Source organism: Gymnodraco acuticeps, unplaced genomic scaffold, assembly GCF_902827175.1.
Source record: "Gymnodraco acuticeps unplaced genomic scaffold, fGymAcu1.1, whole genome shotgun sequence".
NCBI classification, from domain to species: domain Eukaryota; kingdom Metazoa; phylum Chordata; class Actinopteri; order Perciformes; family Bathydraconidae; genus Gymnodraco; species Gymnodraco acuticeps.
This window is the reverse complement of record NW_022992339.1, coordinates 699,883-712,469: the sequence shown is the minus strand read 5'-3', so window position 1 is coordinate 712,469 and position 12,587 is coordinate 699,883.

Here is a 12,587-nt window from a genome sequence, read left to right as displayed (position 1 = left end):
CATACATATAATATAGTTTAAGAGCAGTAGTATACAAAGTAATTAAAATGAACTCAACCTTTAACAGCTATGATAGGCCTGTTTATATAATCATAATCCATAATACTTTATATATAATAATTTAAAATGGGCCATTACTCATAACAAGTACTTTTACTTGTGATGCCCTTATCATTTTATTTAGATGTCAATGTTTTTGTACTTGAATAACATTTTAAATGGAGGACTTTTACTTTAACAGTGTTTACGCAATTTCGTATTGCTTCTTTTATACTTAAGTATACATTCTGAGTACTGGATCAAGATCCCATCTAATATTTCTCAATATTCAGTGCTGTGTTTGACATGTGAGCAGTGGCGTTTTCTCCCGGAGGCCAAGGGAAGCCAGGCTTCCCCTGTTTTTTCGGATTGTAGTTATAATTTAAATAAATAAATACAAACACTTTGTTTTGTTTCGATAATTCTCCTTTGCTGTGTGTTGCTGCCGGCCCGGCTCTCCCCCATTCTCATTGAGTATTTTACAAAGAGTGAAACAAACAGCGCCCCTCTAGATGTTATGGTGAAACAGTAGATTGCACTCACTGTTGCGAGAGGAGGCCAGCCGAATCTAGCTTCCCTTGGTGAAAAAAAATGGAGGGATTGACCAATCAGATGAGGCCCACGTGATGCCCCTGCCAACCTGTGATTGGTCAGGGCCATGCCAAGGGAAGCCAGCCGCCTCTTGCTTCCCTTCAGAGGCGGCTGGCGGCTGGCGATTTGATTGGACACTGCCATCCAATCAAATCACATCAACATCAGTTTTAATACTGTAACTGTCATCACCGCCGTTAGAAATTATCAAGCAAATGAAGCATTATGGAGGGTGGAGATTTGGCGTACTTAATCAAACATAACTTTACTAAACTTCCGCTACAGCAGCAACTACAAATTAAATCAGATGACAGGCCAATGCCCGCACTCGAGCTGTGTGTACGCAGAGGAAAAAGGGAGAGAATCGGACGTTCAATGAGGACAATTATGTCCGCACGGAGTGGCTAACTGGAAGCGCTAAACTTCAGCGTCTAATTTGCTGGCCATGTCTTCTTTTTGACAAGGATTCGTGCTCCCTGAACAATCCTTGGGCAACTTCAGGATTCATCGACCTTGCCAACCTGTCACGGGCAATTGAGAGGCACGGTAAATCCAAAAATCACATAGATTGTGTTATTGTCTGCATACATTAATAAGTAAAATGCTTAAATTAATAAGGAGAGAGTTTCAGCTGGAGAGTGCGTGCGGACCTGTCGGTTAGATAACAGGCGTGTGCAAGTCCTGCATCTGTGTGATACAAATGTGTGTCAAATGATACCGGGCGCTGTAATCACTCATCTGGTTACGTTATTGACCACCCCCCGACCCAAAAAATGGGCTTCCCCTACATTTTTCCCCACGCCACGCTACTGCATGTGAGGACTTGTTTCTAAACGTGTCACGTTACATAATAAAACCATTCCTCATTCCATTGCATAACTGCCATTGAGCAACAATATGAGCATGATCAGATCAGACTATGGCCCCATCTCACTTTGGTTAAATTGATTCCTTGCGTCCCTCACTTGCGTCGTTTCCCTGCGACTAGTCCCTCCCACCAGGGAAGCATGGAGAGACGCAAGGAAACCACGAGAAGCAGGGAAATGAGTTTTAAGAGCAATGGGACGTCCTTTCCTCCGGAGCGTCACGTGAAGTGACGTCCGTTTGTGATGACGCTGCACAGCTGATCGTCTGACAGCAGCTCTGTCCCCATTATTTCCACAAACACCCCCGCCTCTGTTGTACTAACAGATGATACAAATGTTTGTGTCAGTAAATGTGTACTACATTTACTGACACAAACATTTGTATCATCTGTTGTAGACCCCAATAAATAAAATAAGAACTCATTCTCAAAAAAGATAAACGCCATTCTTAAAATGTATAAACGAACAATAGTTAGATTAATATTGATTAGAGTGCACAATAGAAATACAATAATTGAGAGAAGAAAAAGAGATATATTATCTATCAAAACCCAGTTAGATTAACATTCATTGGATTGCACACTTTGTGTGTTTGTGTGGATATGTAGCACATTAACATTTTAATAGCACTTAATGACTGACTGAATGGAAATGACAATAAATGAAAATGTAAAACGAAAAAAGCGATCATGAAAATGTTTCCAACAAATGAATAAAATTATTTTTGACCACTTTGTTGTTCAGATATATCACATATTTGTAACTAAATGATACATGAATTCCCTCCATTATCGCTCCTCGATCCTCGGTCCTCCGGCAGAAATAAGAGCCATGGGACGCTACTCAAGATGGCGCAGACAAATCAACTTCCGGTGAGACCGAGGAGCGAGGAAATGAAAAATAATCGACCTGAGACGGGGCCACGGGCTGCATCTCACTTCGGTTAAATGAAATTCTTGCGTCGTTTCCCTGCGTTTAGAAGCATGGGGCCCTTCTCACTTCGGTTAAATGGATTCCTTGCGTCCCTCACTTGCGTCGTTTCCCTGCGACTAGTCCCTCCCACCAGGGAAGCATGGAGAGATGCAAGGAAACCACGAGAAGCAGGGAAATGAGTTTTAAGAGCAACGGGACTTCCTTTCCTCCGGAGCGTCACGTGAAGATGTCCGTTTGTGATGACGCTGCACAGCTGATCGTCTGACAGCAGCTCTGTCCCCGTTATTTTCACAAACACCCCCGCCTCTGTTAGCACACATTTACTGACACAAACATGTGTATCATCTGTTGTAGACCCAAATAAATAAAATAAAATAAGAACTCATCCTCAAAAAAGATAAACGCCATTCTTAAAATGTATTGAAAAAGCGATCATGAAAATGTTTCCAATAAATGAAGAAAATGATTTTAGACCACTTTGTTGTTCAGATATATCACATATTTGTAACTAAATGAAACAAAACACGGTAGGCTATAAACTGAGGAGTGACTCCCGTGAGGTTCATGTATTTTCTTCACTCCGCTGGGAAACTGCTCTCAAGTCAAGAAGCATCAGATCAGTGCATGCACTGCCTCGTCCAATCAGTGAGTGATACACAGTAAGGGGGCGGGTCGAGTGTCTGAGGATTTCATCGAAGGATGGTCTGGTGGTTCCTCGGTTATAGCTCCTCGCTCCTCCGGCAAAAATAAGGCCATTGGGACGCTACTCAAGATGGCGCAGACAAATCAACTTCCGGTGAGACCGAGACCGAGGAGCGAGGAAATGAAAAATAAGATAAATGAGAAGGGCCCATGGAGACTGAGAGCATACTTGCCAACCTTGAGACCTCAGAAATCGGGACCTTAGATCGCCGGAGCTGTAGATTAACATTAACATGCTTATTGTAGTTGTAAGTGCAATGGCTTGCGGCCTGTAGCACCTTCCTTGATGGAGCATATGTGTGGGCTGGACCTGTATTTTTCAGGAAAGGAGTGAGCAGAGGGTCGAGTTGTCGATTCTTGTTCCAATTCCAGTTTTCTGTGACTATCTGCCTCACCCTCTCAGAGGGTCCTTCTCACTTCGGTTAAATGGATTCCTTGCGTCCCTCACTTGCGTCGTTTCCCTGCGACTAGTCCCTCCCACCAGGGAAGCATGGAGAGATGCAAGAAAACCACGAGAAGCAGGGAAATGAGTTTTAAGAGCAATGGGACGTCCTTTCCTCCGGAGCGTCACGTGAAGCGACGTCCGTTTGTGATGACGCCGCACAGCTGATCGTCTGACAGCAGCTCTGTCCCCGTTGTGTTCACACCCCCGCCTCTGTTAGTACACATTTACTGACACAAACATTTGTATCATCTGTTGTAGACCCAAATACATTAAATCAAATAAGAACTCATTCTCAAAAAAGATAAACTCCATTCTTCAAATGTATAAATGAACAATAGTTTGATTAATATTGATTAGAGTGCACAATAGAAATAAAATAACTGAGAGAAGAAAAAGAGATATTATCTATCAAAACCCAGTTGGATTAACATTCATTGGATTGCACACTTTGTTTGTTTGTTTGGATATGTAGCACATTACCATTTTAATAGCACTTAATGACTGACTGAATGGAAATGACAATAAATGAAAAAAGCGATCATCTGTTCTCGGTCCCCTCCTCTTCTCCCTGTACACAAACTCGCTCGGATCAGTCATTAGCCCGCATGGTTTTTCATACCACTGCTATGCTGACGACACCCAATTAATTCTGTCCTTTCCCCGCTCAGAGACCCAGGTCGTCGCACGCATCTCTGCTTGTCTAGCTGACATCTCTCAGTGGATGTCTGCTCCACCTCAAGCTCAACCTTGACAAGACTGAACTGCTTTTCCTTCCGGGAAAAGATTGTCCCACTCTTGACCTAACAATCAACATCGGCACCTCTATTGTTTCCCCGACTCAGACTGCAAGGAATCTGGGTGTGACCCTAGATAACAACCTGTCCTTCACTGCAAACATCGCTGCTATAACCCGCTGCTGCAGATACACGCTTTACAACATCAGGAGGATACGTCCCCAGCTGACCCAGAAAGCGACGCAGGTTCTGGTCCAGGCTCTCGTCATCTCACGCCTAGACTACTGCAACTCCCTCCTGGCTGGTCTACCTGCATGTGCCATCCGACCTCTGCAGCTCATCCAGAATGCAGCGGCTCGTCTGGTCTTCAACCTTCCTATATTCTCCCACACCACGCCGCTCCTCCGCTCCCTTCACTGGCTTCCGGTAACTGCTAGAATCCACTTCAAGACACTGGTACTTGCATACCATGCTGCGAATGGATCTGGCCCTTCCTACATCCAGGACATGGTTAAACCGTACACCCCAGCACGTGCACTACGCTCTGCATCAGCCAAACGACTCGCTGCACCCTCGCTGCGAGGGGGACCCATGTTCCCATCAGCAAAAACACGTGGGTTTGCTATCCTGGCTCCAAAATGGTGAATGAGCTCCCCATTGACATCAGGACAGCAGAAAGCTTATACATCTTCCAGACTGAAAACTCATCTCTTTCGACTCCACCTCGAGCGATATAATTGCTAACAAAGAACTGCCAACAGAGCACTTATATACTAATAAAGGACTGGCTTATCTAAAGCCAGTTGAGTAGCACTTGAAATGTTTGGCTCTATGAAACCTGATGTACTTATATGAATCTGTTTTCTTCAAGGTTGTGTCTTCCTGGTCGAATGTACTTATTGTAAGTCGCTTTGGATAAAAGCGTCAGCTAAATGCAATGTAATGTAAGGCAAGGCAAGGCAAGGCAAGGCAAGGCAAGGCAAGGCAAGGCAAGGCAAGGCAAGGCAAGGCAAGGCAAGGCAAGGCAAGGCAAGGCAAGTTTATTTATATAGCACTTTTCAACACAAGGCAATTCAAAGTGCTTTACAAAAAATGAAAGACATTAAGAAAATGGCATTTAAAATCAGTCATTAAAAAGAAAAGCTAATAAAAGAAACATTAAAAGAAAAAATACATGGATAAAAGTTACAGTGATAAAAGTTACAGTGCAGTCTAAGATATGAATAGTTCAATTAAAAGCAGCGACAAAAAGAAAAGTCTTCAGCCTGGATTTAAAAGTAGTCAGAGTTGTAGCGGACCGGCAGGTTTCTGGGAGTTTGTTCCAGATATTTGGAGCATAATAACTGAACGCTGCTTTACCATGTTTAGTTCTGACTCTGGGGACAGAAAGCTGACTAGTCCCTGAAGACCTGAGAGATCTGGATGGTTCATAATTTAGCAGGAGGTCAGAAATGTATTTTGGGCCTAAACCATTCAGTGCTTTATAAACCAGCAGCAGTATTTTGAAATCTATTCTTTGACACACAGGAAGCCAGTGTAAAGACTTCAGAACAGGAGTGATGTGATCCACTTTCTTAGTGTTAGTGAGGACTCGAGCAGCGGCGTTCTGAATCAGCTGCAGCTTCCTAATAGATTTTTTAGTGAGACCTGTGAAGACACCATTGCAGTAGTGGAGTCTACTGAAGATAAAAGCAAGGACAAGTTTTTCCAAATCCTGCTGTGACATTAGTCTTTTAATCCTAGATATATTCTTTAGGTGATAGTAGGCTGATTTAGTAACAGTTTTAATGTGACTGTTGAAACTCAGGTCAGAGTCCATGACTACACCTAGATTTCTGGCTTTATCTGTTGTTTTGAACATTGCACACTGAAGCTCAGCGCTAACTTTTATACGTTCTGCCCTCGCTCCAAAAACCGTAACTATGTAGGCTAACATTAGCTGGGCTATGTTTTGTGGACTAAAGTTTAAACATGTAGATAATGCTAATTTCTGTCTGAAATTGTTCATGGAGAGAGAATCATAAGACACCAACATGCCAAAAGGAATTAGAAAAAGTGGATCAGAGAGGCTGAGAGAATACAGACAAAGAGTGAGGGATGACCCACTGAAATGTACAGGGAATGTCTTTCATGTAAGAACAAGTCTCTCTTAAACACAACAAGTACTGGTACATCAGAAGTCACATGGTGGTACCAGTGGCTCACGAAAAAAGAAGATTATGAAAAAGAAAAGGACAAAGAAAGACAAAAGATCACTGTGACAAAAACGGTTAAACAGAGATGTGAGGGCAGCCCAGAGCACCTTTTGGAAGATTCTGAGAGAGAAATGAAAGCCAAAGTGTGCAAGCACCTCTTCAACATCCATCACCAGTACACACAGCTCCAATTCCTGCACAAATCTCTGAAAGAAGACGAAGCTATTATTCACATTGACTATGCAGAAAACTGGCAGTGCAAATATGCAAAGGAGGTGCAGCAAGTCCATTTTGGAGCATCCCACAGGCAGACTACACTGCACAATGCTGTTGTGTACACCACAGATGGTACACTGACATTCTGTGCCTTGTCCCCATCCATGAAACATGATCCTCCCGCCATTTGGGCTCAACTTGAACCAGTTCTTCAGTTCCTGAAAGAGAACCATGCAGGGATCGAAAAGCTCTTCTTCATCAGCGATGGGCCGACCATGCAATATAGAGGAAAGAAGAACTTCTTTCTCTTGAGCACCATTCCTTTCCGGGTGGGATTTACCGCAGTAAACTGGAGTTTCCTGGAAGCTGGTCACGGGAAAGGGCCTGCCGATGGCGTTGGAGCCACCATGAAGAGAACTGCGGATTCACAGGTAGCCAGGGGTACTGACATACCCACAGCAAAAGCCCTCTATGACACACTCTTTCCTCTCACAAAAGTCAAGCTCTTCTACGTGGAGGAAGACGAGATAAACAGAGTGAGCACACTCCTTCCAAAAGAGCTGACCACCATCAAAGGTACACTGAGCATTCATCAGGTTATCTGCACTACGCCTGGCACGATCCACTATAGAGTGCTGAGCTGCTTCTGCAACAGAGAGGCCATCTGTCCCTGTTTCCACCCATCGTCCACCAACATTACGCCTCAAGTACAACCTGGAAGAAATGTGATAACATCTGAACCAACAGCCCCAGAAAATGGAAGCCATTCCACCCCAAGCTCTGAGTATGAAGGGACTCTCTGTCCAGTTGATGACATCACTAAAGACCTTCTTGGAAAGTGGTGTGTCATCACATATGACGATAACCCATATCCGGGAATCATTGCAGACATAGCAGAAGGTGATTTGACATTTCAACATTTAGCTACATTGCATGATATTTCTCTCTTTCAATTTATTCTCACTTGGCCATCTTCTATTCTCATATTCCCATTCCCTTTTAATCAAACTTAACTTCATAGTATTACAAGATTGCAATACAAGCAAAACTTATCATGTCTCGCTCAATGTCCTTTTTTGTCCGTTATCTGTCTGCAGGTGGCCTTGAGGTCAAAGTCATGCACTACATTGGGCGAAACCGTTTTTTTTTGGCCGCGACTAGAGGACAAGATCTGGTACACAGTGGACAAGGTTGTCACCTTAATCCCTCCACCAGAAAATGTAACACAGAGGCATGTCCAGATCAGCCCAAGAGTGTTCGCCGCAGTATGTAAAAAACTCAATTTGTAAATTGATTTGTGATGGTGTCTGACAAACCCCCTTAAACATACAGTACTGTGTGTGTGTTATTGGGTGGCTGTCATGTGGGAATCCTCTCAGAATTATACTACTATTATACTGTGTGTTCACTGCACTTGTACTAAAACCAACTGATCTGTTACAATTGTGCGCGTGCAAGTGGTGAAATGTGTGTTCATGATCAGTTCAGATTCTAGTGCATATCACTTTCTTGTGTATTTTTCTTTTAGATGTTGAATCTATTCATTACAAACCGTTCAGGGATACATTGGTTAGCGTTCAGAAGCCTGACAGCAACAGCATCATATCAATTGTGTCAATGTTTTCTTCTGAACCCACCTGGGTAATTATTTTATGTGTACTTTAAGTGGTTATGGATGAACAATTGTTATGTCTTCAAAAATAAAATGATTCTATTGACCCCAAAACATTTGTGTTTGTAATATTTCCAACAAAAGGCAGTAATGACTTAAGATTAAGCAATAAGGTTGAGGGAATATGATACAACCTTGAGAACAAAATACTGTGGTCACTACCGAAACACTGGATGTTTTGTAAAAAATAAAGTATATTGAGTTATCAACTAAAATGATATGATACTGATTGGTTTAATGTATGTTCAATTTCAACAATCATCAACTCTGGAATCAATATGATCAGTATTATGAATTTTACAAAGAAAGATTGCATTAAGATTTTTATGAATTGTATAAATTGAACTTTGAAATTTGATTAAAAATTCACTTTTATTGATTTAATTGTGAAAACCTTCAAGAAATATTTGTTAAAATACTATTTAGAGAAGGGAAGGTAAAACAATCTTAACAGGATCATATAATACCTTTTTACTACAGTGTATGTACTATGTTTCGGTAGTGACCATTTTTGGGAGAGGAAGAACATTCCAATACAGTCTGAAAATACGATATAAACATGTACGGTTATTTTACTAGATATGTGTAATTTAGATATGGGACAAAATATATATGGAACATTTTTTGGGAAAAAAAACATACAAAATGTCAAAAATATTTCCAACCTTACTTTGGTCCAATTCGGTAGAATTGTGTGTGTGTGTGTGTGTGTGTGTGTGTGTGTGTGTGTGTGTGTGTGTGTGTGTGTGTGTGTGTGTGTGTGTGTGTGTGTGTGTTATAATTATTGTCCCACAATTTTTATTTGTTTTACAGAGAGGTTTCACAGCTGCCTGGGCCTAGCAGCCCACAGATGACATTTACCGTGGATCAAGGGCCTTCACCACTGCCATCCCCACCAAGCACTAGCGGACCAGCATCACGACAGCTGCCTGCGACGAGGTCAAGATACACCTCAGCTCCACCACAGCCATCAACCCGGACAGCAAAGAGGTCTCGTAGAGCACACGTACCTCCCACACAGCCACCAGCTGCCCATGCACCATCACCCCCACCTGCACAGCAGCCAGCTCCACTGTCTTGGAAGACAGGCGAAGACCATGACACTGCTCCCCCTGTCTCCAGGTTTCAACCTGCTTGCACACCTGGGCCACAGCTCAGCTCAACAGTATCAAACAAACCCCTTGACCTGTTCAAGCTGTTCTTCAGTGCACTAACAGTACAGACACTCTGTACCAACACAAACAAGCGGGCTGCACAGGAGATGGGAAAGGGTAAAACCTACAAATGGACTGACTTGACTGTAGAGGATTTCTATAAATACATGGGGCTGCTGAAACTGGACAATGTATTGGACTACTGGAGGAAGGATCATTTTGTCAGTGTATAATGAATAGTTGGTTGAAGGAAAAAAAGTTCTGATGTTCAATATTGTAAATAGTGAGATTTTGCAGTTATATTTATATACATTGTTGGTATTATAATAAATTGTTGGTTGAAAAAAAAAGTTCTAATGCTCAATTCTTTTTTTTTTTACACATCACATGAACCTTGTTATGTAATATGAAGTCATTATTCAGTCCTGATATATCTCAGTCCCTGCTGTGGTGAAAGTAGAGTGATTGACAGCTGTTTTACTCAGAATGCAAATTTATAAAATGTAATTTTAGACATGAATAACACATTTATATACAGTGTAATTCAAATATTTCACTACTTTTGTAATCCTAAGACTTTGGTAACCAAATCTAAAACACCAAAACAATTCGATCACATGAGTAAATTTGTGTTTTCACAAGACTTTTGAAGATTTTCCGAAAATCGGATGTCAAATTTTAAGCTTTTGAGCTACTTATCTCATCAAACAGTGCTCTAAGGTGAGTAATTTGCATATATAGCAATACTAGAGATTGTCCTGAACATGTTGATATGTAACACATGGGTGCCATGTTAGAAGAAATACATTTAAAAGGTGATTTAAGAAAACATCTAAAAATTGAGAAAATACCCTTAGACTCCAGAGGGTTAAGAGCGGTTTAATGACTGCAGTTTTCAGGGCCTGTGGAAAAATACCTGAGTGAAGAGATTTGTTTACTATATGAAGTAGATCTGAGGCCATGCAAGGCAAAACATCTTTGAAAAATCCTGTTGGAATAATATCAAGGCCGCAGGAGGAGGATTTCAGAAGTTGTATAATGTCCTCTAGGTTTTTATCATTAATCTGATGGAATTGTGTCATGATGTCTGAATTGATGTTAAGTGGACACAGAGACAACACATTTGCTGTTCCTGATGCAGAGGCACTGACTGCTTGTCTGATTTTCTGAATTTTGTCAGTGAAAAAGGAGGAAAAATCATTGCACGCCCTGGTGGATAGAAATTCAGAGGCTACTGACACTGGGGGGTTAGTTAGTCTGTCGACGGTAGCAAACAAGGCACGTGCGTTGTTTTTGTTTTTGGTAATGATGTCAGAGAAGAACGATTGTCGTGCGTTTTTCAATTCCAAATTATAAAGGCCAAGTCTCTCTTTATAGATTTCAAAGTGAACCTGGAGATTTGTTTTTCGCCACCTGCGTTCAGCTTTTCGACACTCTTTTTTCTCTGTTCTCACGGTCATGGCCTTTCTCCATGGAGATATTTTCTTGCCAGACACTTCCTTTACCTTAGTTGGAGCAATGGCATCTATAACATTTTAATTTTTGAATTAAAATGATCTACTAGCTCATTTACTGAGATGTTAGCAGGGGCAAGTGTGGAAGAAAAATTCTGAGTAAACATTTCCCTAGTATTTTCAGTTAAATATCGCTTTGTGGTTACCTCTTTTTGAACATTCTTGTGAACGGAAATAGAGCTCTCAAAGAAAACACAGGAATGGTCAGAGAGTGCAACATCAGTCACCACAACCTTAGAGATATTCAGACCCTTTGAGATAATTAATTAATGTAATGAAAATGTTTCCAATAAATGAATAAAATGATTTTTGACCACTTTGTTGTTCAGATACATCACATATTTGTAACTAAATGATACATGAATTGAAACAAACACGGTATAAACTGAGGAGTGACTCCCGTGAGGTTCATGTATTTTCTTCACTCCGCTGGGAAACTGCTCTCATGTCAAGAAGCATCAGATCAGTGCATGCACTGCATCGTCCAATCAGTGAGCGATACACAGTAAGGGGGCGGGGCGAGTGTCTGAGGATTTCACCGGAGGATGGTCTGGTAGTTCCTCGATTATCGCTCCTCCTTTATCACTGTCACTACCCGATCCGTCCCCCTGCCCGATCTGTACTGTGCATGTGCGAGATGGTCCGCCATATTGGACAACTCCGGACGGCAATCCAAGATGGACACTTGACACAGTGGCTTTTAGCAAAGCTCAAAAATAAAACGAGAGAGAGATGAGTTATTGTTATTACAACGTGACTTCACTATTATTTAACAACTATTTTTATGGGGTTCTTTTATTTGGTGTAAGCACATTGTCAGAATAAGTGAGAAATGAATTTAACTTCTGTTAGAAAGCTATCATACTGAATACATATTTACTGTGAATGTGTGCAAAAATGTATGGCATATAGCTGTCTAACAGAAGTTAAATCCATTTCTCACTTATTCTGACAATGTACTTAACCCCAAATAAAAGAATCCAATAAAAAGAGTTGTTAAATAATAGTGAAGTCACGTTGTAATAACAATAACTCATCTCTCTCTCGTTTTATTTTTGAGCTTTGCCAAAAGCCACTGTGTCAATGTTGTCCTACTTGGGTTGCCGTCCGGAGTTGTCCAATATGGCGGACCATCTCGCACATGCGCACTGCAGATCGGGCAGAGCTGCAGATCGGGTAGTGACAGTCAGTACCAACACACAGCAAAGGAGACTTATCGAAACAAAACAAAGTGTTTTTATTTATTTATTTAAATTATAACTACAATCCGAAAAAACAGGGGAAGCCTGGCTTCCCTTGGCCTCCGGGAGAAAACGCCACTGAATGGGACATTACTCAAGATGAGTAGCATGAAGCTGCAGCGTCGGAGGCTGCAGTCTCAGGACCGCACTCCCAGGACCGCGCTCACTAGTTTTTCGTGACACTGCCACCTAGCGAGCAGGAGACATGAATATTAACGACAACGCAGAGAGTGTGAGTAATGTGAAGTGCTTTTAAAGTTGTATTTGTTTAACATTAATAACCAT